The sequence below is a fragment of the Physeter macrocephalus genome, chromosome 16 (genome assembly GCF_002837175.3).
Source record: "Physeter macrocephalus isolate SW-GA chromosome 16, ASM283717v5, whole genome shotgun sequence".
Lineage (NCBI taxonomy): Eukaryota > Metazoa > Chordata > Mammalia > Artiodactyla > Physeteridae > Physeter > Physeter macrocephalus.
Window position 1 is genome coordinate 31,449,883 of NC_041229.1, and position 12,048 is coordinate 31,461,930.

General features: G+C 36.1%; 1 non-coding gene across 1 annotated transcript; it reads right to left on the minus strand.

Annotated features, from left to right (window-relative positions):
• Positions 1-2,801: 2,801 nt before the first annotated feature.
• LOC112062054 (small nucleolar RNA SNORA57) lies at positions 2,802-2,920 on the minus strand. Its single transcript, XR_002890512.1, has one exon. It is a non-coding gene; the product is annotated as a small nucleolar RNA SNORA57 (small nucleolar RNA).
• Positions 2,921-12,048: the final 9,128 nt, after the last annotated feature.

The following is a 12,048-nucleotide window of genomic DNA, read 5'->3' on the forward strand; positions in this document are numbered from 1 at the left end:
GTGTGTGTGTGTGTGTGTGTGTGTGTGTGTGTGTGTGTGTGTATACATATATATATATATACACCACATCTTCTTTATCCATTCTTCTGTAGATGGACATTTAGGTTGCTTTTATGTCCTGGCTATTGTAAGTAGTGTTGAAATGAACATTGGGGTGTGCATGTATCTTTTTTTTTTTTAAACATCTTTATTGGAGTATAATTGCTTTACAATGGTGTGTTAGTTTCTGCTTTATAACAAAGTGAATCAACTATACATATACATGTATCCTCATATCTCCTCCCTCTTGTGTCTCCCTCCCACCCTCCCTACCCCACCCCTCTAGGTGGTCAAGCATGTATCTTTTTGAATTATGATTTTCTCCAGGAATGGGATTGCTGGATCATTTGGTAGTTCTATTTTTAGTATTTTAAGGAACCTCCATACTGTTCTCCATAAAGGCTCTACCAATTTACATTCTCACCAACAGTGTAAGAGGGTTCCCTTTTCTCCAAACCCTCTCCAGCATTTATTGTTTGTAGATTTTTTGATGATGGCCATTCTGACCAGTGTGAGGTGATACCTCATAGTAGTTTTGATTTGCATTTCTCTAATAATTAGTGATGTTGAGCATCTCTTCATGTGCTTTGCCAACATGGATTTAAAATGAGGTTATGGTAATCCTCTTTGATGCCAATTTTATTTTAATATTACATATATATACTTCCCAGTATGATTTTATTTATATAAATGCTCAAAATGGACTAATTAAATCTCTGGTGACAGAAGTCAGAATAGCAATTATTTTTTGGGGGTAACGTGTAATTCTTCTGGGGTGCTAGTAATGTTCCATATCTTAATCTAGGTGGTGGTTACTTCATAAAATTTTATCAAGATATATATGATATATACATGATTTGTTCCCCCTTTATATATGTGTTATATTTTAATTAAAATATTTGCTTAAAAAATTTCCAGACTCATGCTTGGACAGTTCAAATATCCAAATGTATTTCCACGCTATTGTAAGCAAGTGATCCTCTCTGACAGTGATTTTAAAAATAAACCTGTCTAAATTTCTCTTACCAGTTATTAGAAGCTCTGCATCCTACAAGTGTGTCTAAATTTTCTTTTGATTATTTTTTTCAAATCCCTTTATATATTTAAATTTATTTATTTGTTTGCATTGGGTCTTCTTTGCTGCACGCAGGCTTTCTCTAGTTGTGGCGAGTGGGGGCTACTCTTCGTTGCAGTGTGTAGGCTTCTCATTGTGGTGGCTTCTCTTGTTGTGGAGCATGGACTCTAGACATGCAGGCTTCAGTAGTTACAGCATGCAGGCTCAGTAGTTGTGGCTCGTGGGCTCTAGTGCGAAGGCTCAGTAGTTGTGGTGCACGGGCTTAGTTGCTCCACGGCATGTGGGATCTTCCTGGACCAGGGATCGAACCTGTGTCCCTGCACTGGTAGGTGGATTCTTAACCACTGCACCACTAAGGAATTCCCTTTTTTTTTTTAAATAATTTTTTTTCTATTTCTTTATTTAATTAATTAATTAATTTATTTATTTAAAAAATTTATTTGGCTGTGTTCGGTCTTCGTTGCTGCACACGGGCTTTCTCTAGTTGCGGCGAGTGGGCTACTCTTCGTTGCGGTGCATGGGCTACTCTTCGTTGCGGTGCATGGGCTTCTCATCGCGGTGGCTTCTCTTGCTGTGGAGCACGGGCTCTAGGCACGTGGGCTTTAGTAGTTGCAGCACACAGGCTCAGTAGCTGTGGTGCACGGGCTTAGTTGCTCCATGGCATGTGGGATCTTCCCGGACCAGGGCTCGAACCCGTGTCCTCTGCATTGGCAGGTGGATTCTTAACCACTATGCCACCAGAGAAGCCCGGAAGTCCCTCTTCTCATTTTTTTGGTATCCTTTGCCTAAGAGATTACTATATCTTGTAGTGAGTTTTATAAGTTTATTCATTGAGGAAAGTGATGCTTTCTTTGATTCTTCTAAATTTACTTTCTCAATTCGAAAGAGAATTTTTTTCCCTAAAACTTAAAACTCAGTGTGATAAGGCATTTTTCTTTCTTACATTATTTAAAAATATATATACTATCACATTCTCAATTAGTTTTCACTTTTGTAGCATGCAAAATGCTATTCTCTTTCATTTTAATTCAAAAGGAACCTCTACTCTTTGTCTTTCTACTTTTCTCACTTTTAATGAACCCACTCTGGATCTAAAATTCTAACATTTATTTTGGGGGTAGTTATGGCCAATATTGCACAGTGATTCTAGTTGTACTGCAGTTTCATAAAAGGACAATGTCATAATGTATTAGTAAAGTACAAATCTTATCCTGCTTTACCAGCTTACTAGTGAGTCTGTTTTGGCCTAGCCTGACTTTGGATTTTAACTATTTTTAACTATCCTTGTTTGTAGAGGCATTCTTTGATGCACAAATGAAAGGAATTAAAGTTAGGGATTATTAAATGTGGAGTTGGTTTGTCATGTAGGTTGCTGTTGAATACATCTACAGTAGCATATAAATATCTTTGTCTTTAAAAAAAACAAATTTTCATTTGATATGTTTGGAATACTTCACAAGCATCATGGCACACCCATTTGGCCTGCTTACCCCATTGGAATATCATTTTTAAAAAATTTATTTATTTACTGTAGAACAGCCTTTATTGTTTGCAATGCAATGTGGAAGAGGAGGGGATACCACAACTCTGGCTCCTAGGGCAGCTCCACAAACCTGAAATCAAAGAAGGCGTGAGTACCCCAGGAAGGAGCCCGCTGAACCCTGGTTTTGCCCTGCTCCTTGGAGCCCGGTGTCTGGGCACTTGAGGTTAGAACCCGCGGAATGGAAGACTTCCATGCCGAAGATGTGACACCAGGAAGGCCAGAGCCCTTTCCCTCGACCTCCATACATTACCGGGACCAAGAGGAATGTCATTTAATAAATGACATCAAAAGTCACAAAATTGTATTGATGGCATAAAAAAAGTCCCAAAATATTTACTAGTAGAGGCATGCAACTTTCTATTTTTTAAAATCTAAGCTCTAAATTTACTCTTGCCTTCCTAAATTCTGCTCTTATACACCCCAAATAAGATGGTACAAAATGCTCCTTCTTTCAGTTGGTCATGACCTTGGGTGGGTTTAACTGTCTCTGGATTATGGTAACAGAATAATGGTTCACCAAAAATCGTCACATTCTAATCCCCATAACCCATGACTATGTTATGTAAAATGGTGTATTAGTTTCCTATTGTGATGTAGTGTCTTAAGACAATATAAATTTGTTAGTTATAAAGATCAGAAATCTAAAATGGGTTTCTGTGGGCTAGAATCAGGGTGTTGATAGGACTGTTACTTCTGTAGGCTCTAGGGCAGAATTTGTTTCCTTACCTTTTCTTGCTTTTAGAGGCCACCTGTATTCCTAAGGGTGTGGTCCCCTCCTGTGTCTTTAAAACCTGCAGTTTAGCATAATATGCATATCTCTTTCTGACATTAACACTGACCCTCCTGCCTTCCTCTTTTACTTATCTGGACCCTTATGATTACACTGAATCTACCCAGATAACCCAGGATAACATCCCCATCTTAATATCCTTAACTTAGTCATATCTGCAAAGTTCCTTTTGCCATCTAAGGTCATATCTTCACATGTCCTGAAGAGGAGGATGAGGACATCTTGGGGGACCATAATTCTGCTAACCAATTCCATTTTGTCTAACTTTTAAGTTTATTCCTATAAAATTTCTGATAATACCTTATTATTGTCTTTTTTTTTTTTTAACTCCCTCTTGAACCCATTCCAATTAGATTTTTGTTCCAAAACTATGCTGAACCATTTTTGTCAAAACCACCAGTGACCTCCAGGTAGCCAAATCCAGCGGGAGTTTTTCAGTCTTAATTTAACCCAAACTTATTACCAGCTTTGACACAGTTGATTCCTCCCTCCTTCTTGAGACAATTTCTTTCTTCGCTGCTCAGATCTCTTCTCTAGCTACATTCTCTCTCCAGGTGATTTCAACTAATTTCATGGCTGTAAATATCATCTGCACGCTGGCAATTCCCAAATTACATGTTCACTCAGGGCCACACACCCAAATTCCAGACTTGTGTATTCAACTGCCTATTTAGTATCACCACTTGGATAAATAATAAGCATCTTAAACCTAAAAATTGATTTTCAGCCAAAACCTGCTTCTCCTTCTGTATTCTTCATCTCAGGAAATGGTTCCATCATTCACACAGGTACTCACGCCCAAAAACATTGGTATCATCTTTGATTTCTCCTTTTTTCCTTTATTTCACATCCATTCCATCATAAAATATTTCAAAATATATTCTTTATCTGACCGCTTATTACTGCCAACATTATTAACCTGATCCAAGCCATAAACTTCTCTCACTTAAGCTATTGCAAAAGTTCTTTAATTGGTTCCTTCCTTAAATACTTGCTACCCTCTTCCCTCTCCTAAATATATGTTCCAGACACTGGGGTGATCCTTTAAAAGGATCATGTTCCTCCCTTACCCTAAACCCTGCAAAGGATTCATTCACATAAATCTAGACTGAAATCTCATGGCCTACAAGCCCTACATGGTCCTGCCTGTGGCTACATCTCTTACATTATTTCCCAGTAATTCTGCCTTGCTCGCTGCTCAATAGCCATGCTAGCCTTTCTATTCCTTAAATATGTTAAGCACACTCCTGTGGAAGGTCCCCTCTATGTAGAATTCTATTCTACTACCACCAAGGTTAGCTCTCTTACTCACTCAGATATTTGCTCAAATGTCACCTTCTCAGAGCCCTTCTCTGAGCACTCTACCTCTCTCTCTAAAATAGTACTCCCATCATTCTCTGTCCCTTACCATGCTCTGGTTTTCATTTGGTATACTGTATAACTATCTGATGTTATAGTTTTATGTTTTAAATCTGTAATCCTCACTAAAATTTAAGGTCCATAATGGCAAATAATACATTTTGTCTTTTATTGTATCCCTAACACACAGAGCAGTACCTAGCACATAGTAGGGGCTTGATAAGTTGAACAATTGAATATTTTTTCCTTTATTTGTTATTTTGATCTGCCAGTATGTACCCCATTTTAATTCCTAAGGGCACAAATGAATGACAATCTTTAGTTTCCAGGAGCTCTTGATTTAGAAGAAGAGACATTTATACACACAAATAATTACAGTTCAGGGTACAAAGTACATAATTTATATACAGGAGGCAGTAGAGATGATTATTAGGAAAAATAGGAGAAAATTCAACCTAAGCAGAATGTAAAAGAATGAATTAAATTTTATTAGGCAGATGTAAGTAGAGTGAAAGGGAAGGCATTCCAAGATAGTAGTATATGTACAAGTACAGAGGCATGAAATAGCAGGTTGTATTTGGGGGTCTATAAAGAGTTCAGTATATTGGAATAAGTGGTGTGGTGAGAAAGCTGTTAAAGATGATGTAGGTAAGGAGGGAGGATTCATAATATGAAGAGCCTTACATGCCACGCTCAGGAGTGTAAATTTTCTCTAGTAGCCAGAGAGGAAGCTCTAAAAACATTTAAGATGGGATTGATATAATTTTCATTCTGGTCATTTCACTCACACTTTAGAAATGCCATTCTAGCAGCCTTATTGGTGCCAGAGGTAAGAAATTCACCTTGAGATAGTCCAGATGAAAGGTGATGAGAGCATGAAGTAGAAATAGTTGATGGAAAATAAAAGGATGTATGAGACTGTCATAATTCTATGAAAAAATTTTTTATGATCATACAACTTTTGGCTTTGTTTCTATACTGAAAACAACAAACTTCTAATATATATCTGGTTTCTCCAGCAGACATTCTTATTGGGAAAAGAACATACTGATCAGGCAATTCAAGTAATCCAGTTGGGATTGCAGTTTATTTTTTATATTTACCATTTACCTTGTGAGCTTTGCTAGTAAAGTCAGTTTTTTGGAGACCCATCAGCCCTGGATAAAGTGATAACTTTAATTTCTGAACCTGCAGAATTGAGAACAAGACCTCTTGGTAACCTCTTCAAAGTACAGAGATCCTTCAAAGTCTTAAATAAATAGCATTACTATTTATGAGAGGAATTATTAATCATGAACTTTTTACACCACTGTACAAAAATTTTGTAGAATTTATTAGGAATTTCAGAAAAACAAGCTTCAGTACTATAGCTAATACATAATTTGAATAATAAAATACCTTATTTTATTTTTAAATACAATGACTTTATTTCCAGTAGCATTCTCATTAAAGACAATGAAGTATTTTCATTTATTAAAAATGTATTTATCAATAAAAACATAATAAAGTATAATTTGTAGCATTAAGATAAACTAGTCAATTTATCTCCATTGCCCATGTTATGATTTACCTTTATTTTATGGTTATAGTGTTTTAATAATTAACAAATGCATAAATATATTATATATTTACAGGAGATTCTCAAAAATAATGATGTTCCTGTTATACTTCATCAGTGTTTTCTCTGTGATCCAGATCCAACATCAGGATGGATTGGTCCTTGGCTGGCTGTTCTGTAAAATAATTTCAGAATATTCTTTAACTGTAGTATTCATAGACTTTAAGGTAAAATCTGTAAGGTGGATCTCCTTACAGAATACAGACTTTAATAAAACTAAACTCACAATTCAATTTCTTAAATGCTACATATACATCAGTCTCAACATAGTGACTATCACTTTATATAAGGCATCATACTAATCATAATAGTCCATAATCTTTACTTTTTGGTAAGATGTGCTTAAGAGGTGCTTTTTAAAATCATAATCTGCAGTGTAAATGGTCAAAATTTAATAATTTCATCTTCTACAGGAGACACTTGGAGCCCATATAATACCCTAGGAATAGTTTAACAACATATTGGGCTAAAGAAGTTGCTTGGGAAGGTAACTGTTAAAAATTCATTAAATTTATTTTATTTAAAAAAGTAAATAAAATATTCCAAACTAAAAATTCTGCTTCTAAGATTCTTAGTTTTTACATTGAAAAATCATGGTAGGTGTCTTGAGGATGCCCTGCAGTAACCCTATTATCCTATATTGTTTGCATTTTGTCTCTATTATAATGCAAACTACTTCAGGAAAGGAAAGTGTTTTCCTCTTTCTAGTCCCAGTCTGGCACATGGTAAGAAATCAGGTAATATCTGTTCAACAAATAAAAAGAGACAAATACGATAGTTTAAAAAAAAAAAAAATCAGGCTGCTATGGTTTGCCAAAAAGAAGAAATTCTAAATTTTGGATAAGACAAAGTTTGGGTTGAATAAGCCCATGTAAAGCGGATGACACTGAAGTCAAGTCTTAAAGAATAGTAGGAGAGAGACATTTATGAGCAAGTCCTGTGAGGCAGTGGGAGCAGTGTGGGCCTTGGAAGCTGCAAGAAGTTCCAGGGAGACCTGCCTGTTATTCAAGTGTGTAAATTATGAGCTGTGGAGGAACTGGAGATGAGGGTGAAGAGGTGTTGAATGTAGTTCTCTGGAGATTTAATTTTATCTTTTAGGTGATGTGTAACTACTGAGGTTGGGTTTTAAGAGAGAGAGTGATATGTTCACATTTGTGCTTTAAAAAGATTACTCTGGTAGTGGTAGTGTGAAAGATGCAGTGGAGAGAGCAAACAGGGAGGCTGTTGAAATGGTCTAGATGAGACATGATGAATTCTTAAACTAAGATACTATCAGTAGAAATGGAGAGGAGTGAGTGGATTTGAGATGCACTTTATTATTAACAGGAATTATTGACTAGGAGTAAGGGAGAATGAGAAGGCTGGATGAGATACAAATTTCTCTCTGGGAAATTTGGTATATGATGGTGTCATTAACTGAAGTAAGAATTGTAAAAGGTAGAACAGATTTTGGGGGGAGGATGGGAAAGTGTAAACCCTCGTTCGCCACTGAACAGTTCTGAGACTTGAGAAAATTACTTGATGTCTTTAGCTGAGAAGATTAAACAGAATAATATGCGTGACACCATTTGGCACAGTGCTTTTCAAGGATAGGAACCCAGTAAGTGTGAGTTTCTTTTCTTCTAATTATATCTCAACAATTTTCAGTTGCCACAAAGAGTATTAATTGATTAAATATGAACACTCAGTAAAGGGCTTTGGAAGAACTCTAGAAACAGTTGTACTTTTATGGAGTATAAAATGGTCAGAATATTTAAAAAAAGTTTCAGTTTCAAATAAATCTCTGCATTTTATTGCAGTCTGAAAAATGTGGATAATTTATATATTCAAAGCCCATGTATAAAAAATCATAAAATCCCAACCAATATTTTCAAGTATTTAGCATGTGCAAGTTTCTATGAAGTAGGCAGATAAGTGAAAAATAGCCTCTCAGATTATAGTTCCAAAGAAGATTATTCACGTATAAAGACAACTAATAAAAGTGAATATGGAGAGGGCAGAGTCAAGATGACATACTAGGAGGATGAGGAATTTGCATCTCCTCACAACTAGGGCACCTACCAGGCACTGATGGGGGACCTTGGGCATCTAAGGGGATGGGAGGAACCCCCAGTGACTGGTTGTTTCAATTATAGTTTTATTTCTCCTAATATATTTTTTATCTTTCTAATTTTATTTTGTTTTTTATTCTTTGATATTGTACTGCTCCTTTTTTTCTTTCTTTCTTTCTTTTTTTTTTTTTACTGCTCCATGAAGCTTGAGGGATCTTGGTTCCCAGGCCGGAGGTCGGGCCCGAACTCCTGTGGTGGGAACTCCAAGTCCAAACTGCTGGACTAACAGAGAACCTCAGACCCCAGGGAATATCGATCGGAGTGAGGCCTCCCGGAGGTCCTCAACTCAGCACCAAGACCTGGCTCTATCCAACTGCCTGCAAACTCCAGTGCTAGATGTCACAGGCCAAACAACCAGTGAGACAGGAATACAGCACCACCCATCAAAACAAAACAAAACAAAACAAAAGAAACAACAAAATATACATTACAGATGAAGGAGCAAGTTAAAAACCTACAATACCAAATAAATGAAGATGAAAGAAGCAACCTACCTGAAAAAGAATTCAGAGTAATGATAGTAAAGATGATCCAAAATCTCAGAAACAGAATAGAGAAAATGAAAGAAGCATTTAACAAGGATCTAGGAGAACTAAAGAACAAAAACCAAACAGTGATGAACAACACAATTACTGAAATAAAAAATACTCTAGAAGGAATCAATAGCAGAATAACTGAGGCAGAAGAACGGATAAGTGACCTGGAAGAAAAAATGTTAGAAATAACTGCCAGGGAGCAGAATAAAGAAAAAAGAACTAAAAGAATTGAGGACACTCTCAGCGACTTCTGGGACAACATTAAATGCAGCAACATTCGAATTACAGGGGTCCCAGGAGAAGAGGAGAAAAAGAAAGGGTCTGAGAAAATATTTGAAGAGATTATAGTTGAAAACTTCCCTAACATGGGAAAGGAAATAATCAGTCAAGTCCAAGTGCAGAGAGTCCTATACAGGATAAACCCAAAGAGAAACATGCCGAGACACATATTAATCAAACTATCAAAAATTAAATACAAAGAAAAATATTAAAAGCAGCAAGGGAAAAGCAACAAATAACATACAAGGGAATCCCTGTAAGGTTAACAGCTGATTTTTCAGCAGAAACTCTGCAAGCCAGAAGGGAGTGGCAGGACATATTTAAAGTGATGAAAGGGGAAAAACTACAAGCAAGATTACTCTACCCAGCAAGGATCTCATTCAGATTTGATGGAGAAATAAAAACCTTTACAGATAAGCAAAAGTTAAGAGAATTAGGCGCCACCAAACCAGCTTTAAAACAAATGCTAAAGGAACTTCTCTAGGCAGGAAACACAAGAGAAGGAAAAGACCTACAACAACAACCCCAAACAATTAAGAAAATGGTAATAGGAACCTACATATCGATGATTACCTTAAATGTAAATGGATTACATGCTCCAACCAAAAGAGATAAACTGGCTGAATGGATACAAAAACAAGACCCATACATATGCTGTCTACAAGAGACCCACTTCAGACCTAGGGACACATACAGACTGAAAGTGAGGGGATGGAAAAAGATGTTCCATACAAATGGAAATCAAAAGAAAACTGGGGTAGCAATTCTCATATCAGACAAAATACACTTTAAAATAAAGACTATTACAAGAGACAAAGAAGGACACTACATAATGATCAAGGGATCAATCCAAGAAGAAGATAAAACAATTGTAAATATTTATGCACCCAACATAGGAGCAGCTCTATACGTAAGGCAAATGCTAACAGCCATAAAAGGGGAAATCGACAGTAACATAATCATAGTAGGGGACTTTAACACCCCCTTTCACCAATGGACAGATTAACCAAAATGAAAATAAATAAGGAAATACAAACTTTAAATGACACATTAAACCAGATGGACTTAATTGATATTTAAGGACATTCCATCCAAAAAAAAACAGAATACATTTTCTTTACAAAGGCCCATGGGACATTCTCTGGGATAGACCATAACTTAGGTCACAAATCAAGCTTTGGTAAATTTAAGAAAATTGAAATCATATCAAGTAACTTTTCTTACCACAATGCTATGAGACTAGATATCAATTACAGGTAAAAATCTGTAAAAAATACAAACACATGGAGGCTAAACAATATACTACTTAATAACCAAGAGATCACTGAAGAAATCAAGGAGGAAATCAAAAAATACTTAGAAACAAACGACAGTGAAAACACGACAACCCAAAACCTAGGGATGCAGCAAAAGCAGTTCTAAGAGGGGAATTTATAGCAAAACAATCCTACCTCAAGAAAAAAGAAACATCTCAAAAAAACAACATAACTTTACACCTAAAGCAATTAGAGAAAGAAGAACAAAAAAACCCCCCAAAATTAGCAGAATGAAAGAAATCATAAATATCAGATCAGAAATAAATGAAAAAGAAATGAAGGAAAAAATAGCAAAGATCAATAAAACTAAAAGCTGGTTCTTTGAGAAGATAAACAAAATCGATGAACCACCTTCTCAAACTCTTCCAAAAGATAGCAGAGGGAGGAACACTCCCAAACTCGTTCTACGAGGCCACCATCACCCTGATACCAAAACCAGAAAAAAATGTCACAAAGAAAGAAAACTACAGGCCAATATCACTGATGAACATAGATGCAAAAGTCCTCAACACAATACTAGCAAACAGAATCCAATGGCACATTAGAAGGATCATACACCATGATCAAGTGGGGTTTATCCCAGGAATGCAAGGATTCTTCAATATATGCAAATGAATCAATGTGATACACCATATTAACAAAATGAAGGATCATATGATCATCTCAACAGAAGCACAAAAAGCTTTTGACAAAATTCAACACTCATGTATGATAAAAACCCTCCTGGAAGCAGGCATAGAGGGAAGTTACATCAACATAATAAAGGCCATATATGACAGAAACACAGACAACATCATTCTCAATGGTGAAAAACTGAAACCATTTCCACTAAGATCAGCAACAAGACCAGGTTGTCCATTCTCACCACTATAATTCAACATAGTTTTGGAAGTTTTAGCCACAGCAATCAGAGAAAAAAAAGAAATAGAAAGAATCCAAATCAGAAAAGAGGAAGTAAAGCTGTCACTGTTTGCAGATGACATGATACTATACATACAGAATCCTAAAGATGCTACCAGAAAACTACTAGAGCTAATCAATTAATTTGGTAAAGTAGCAGGATAGAAAATTAATGCACAGAAATCTCTTGCATTCCTATGCACTAAGGATGAAAAATCTGAAAGGGAAATTAAGGAAACACTCCCATTTACTATTGCTACAGAAAGAATAAAATACCTAGGAATAAACCTACCTAAGGAGAGAAAAGACTTGTATGCAGAAAACGATAAGACACTCATGAAAGAAATTAAAGATGATACACATAGATGGAGAGATATACCATGTTCTTGGACTGGAAGAATCAACATTGTGAAAATGACTATACTACCCAAAGTAATCTACAGAGTCAATGCAATTCCTATCAAACTATGAATGGCATTTTT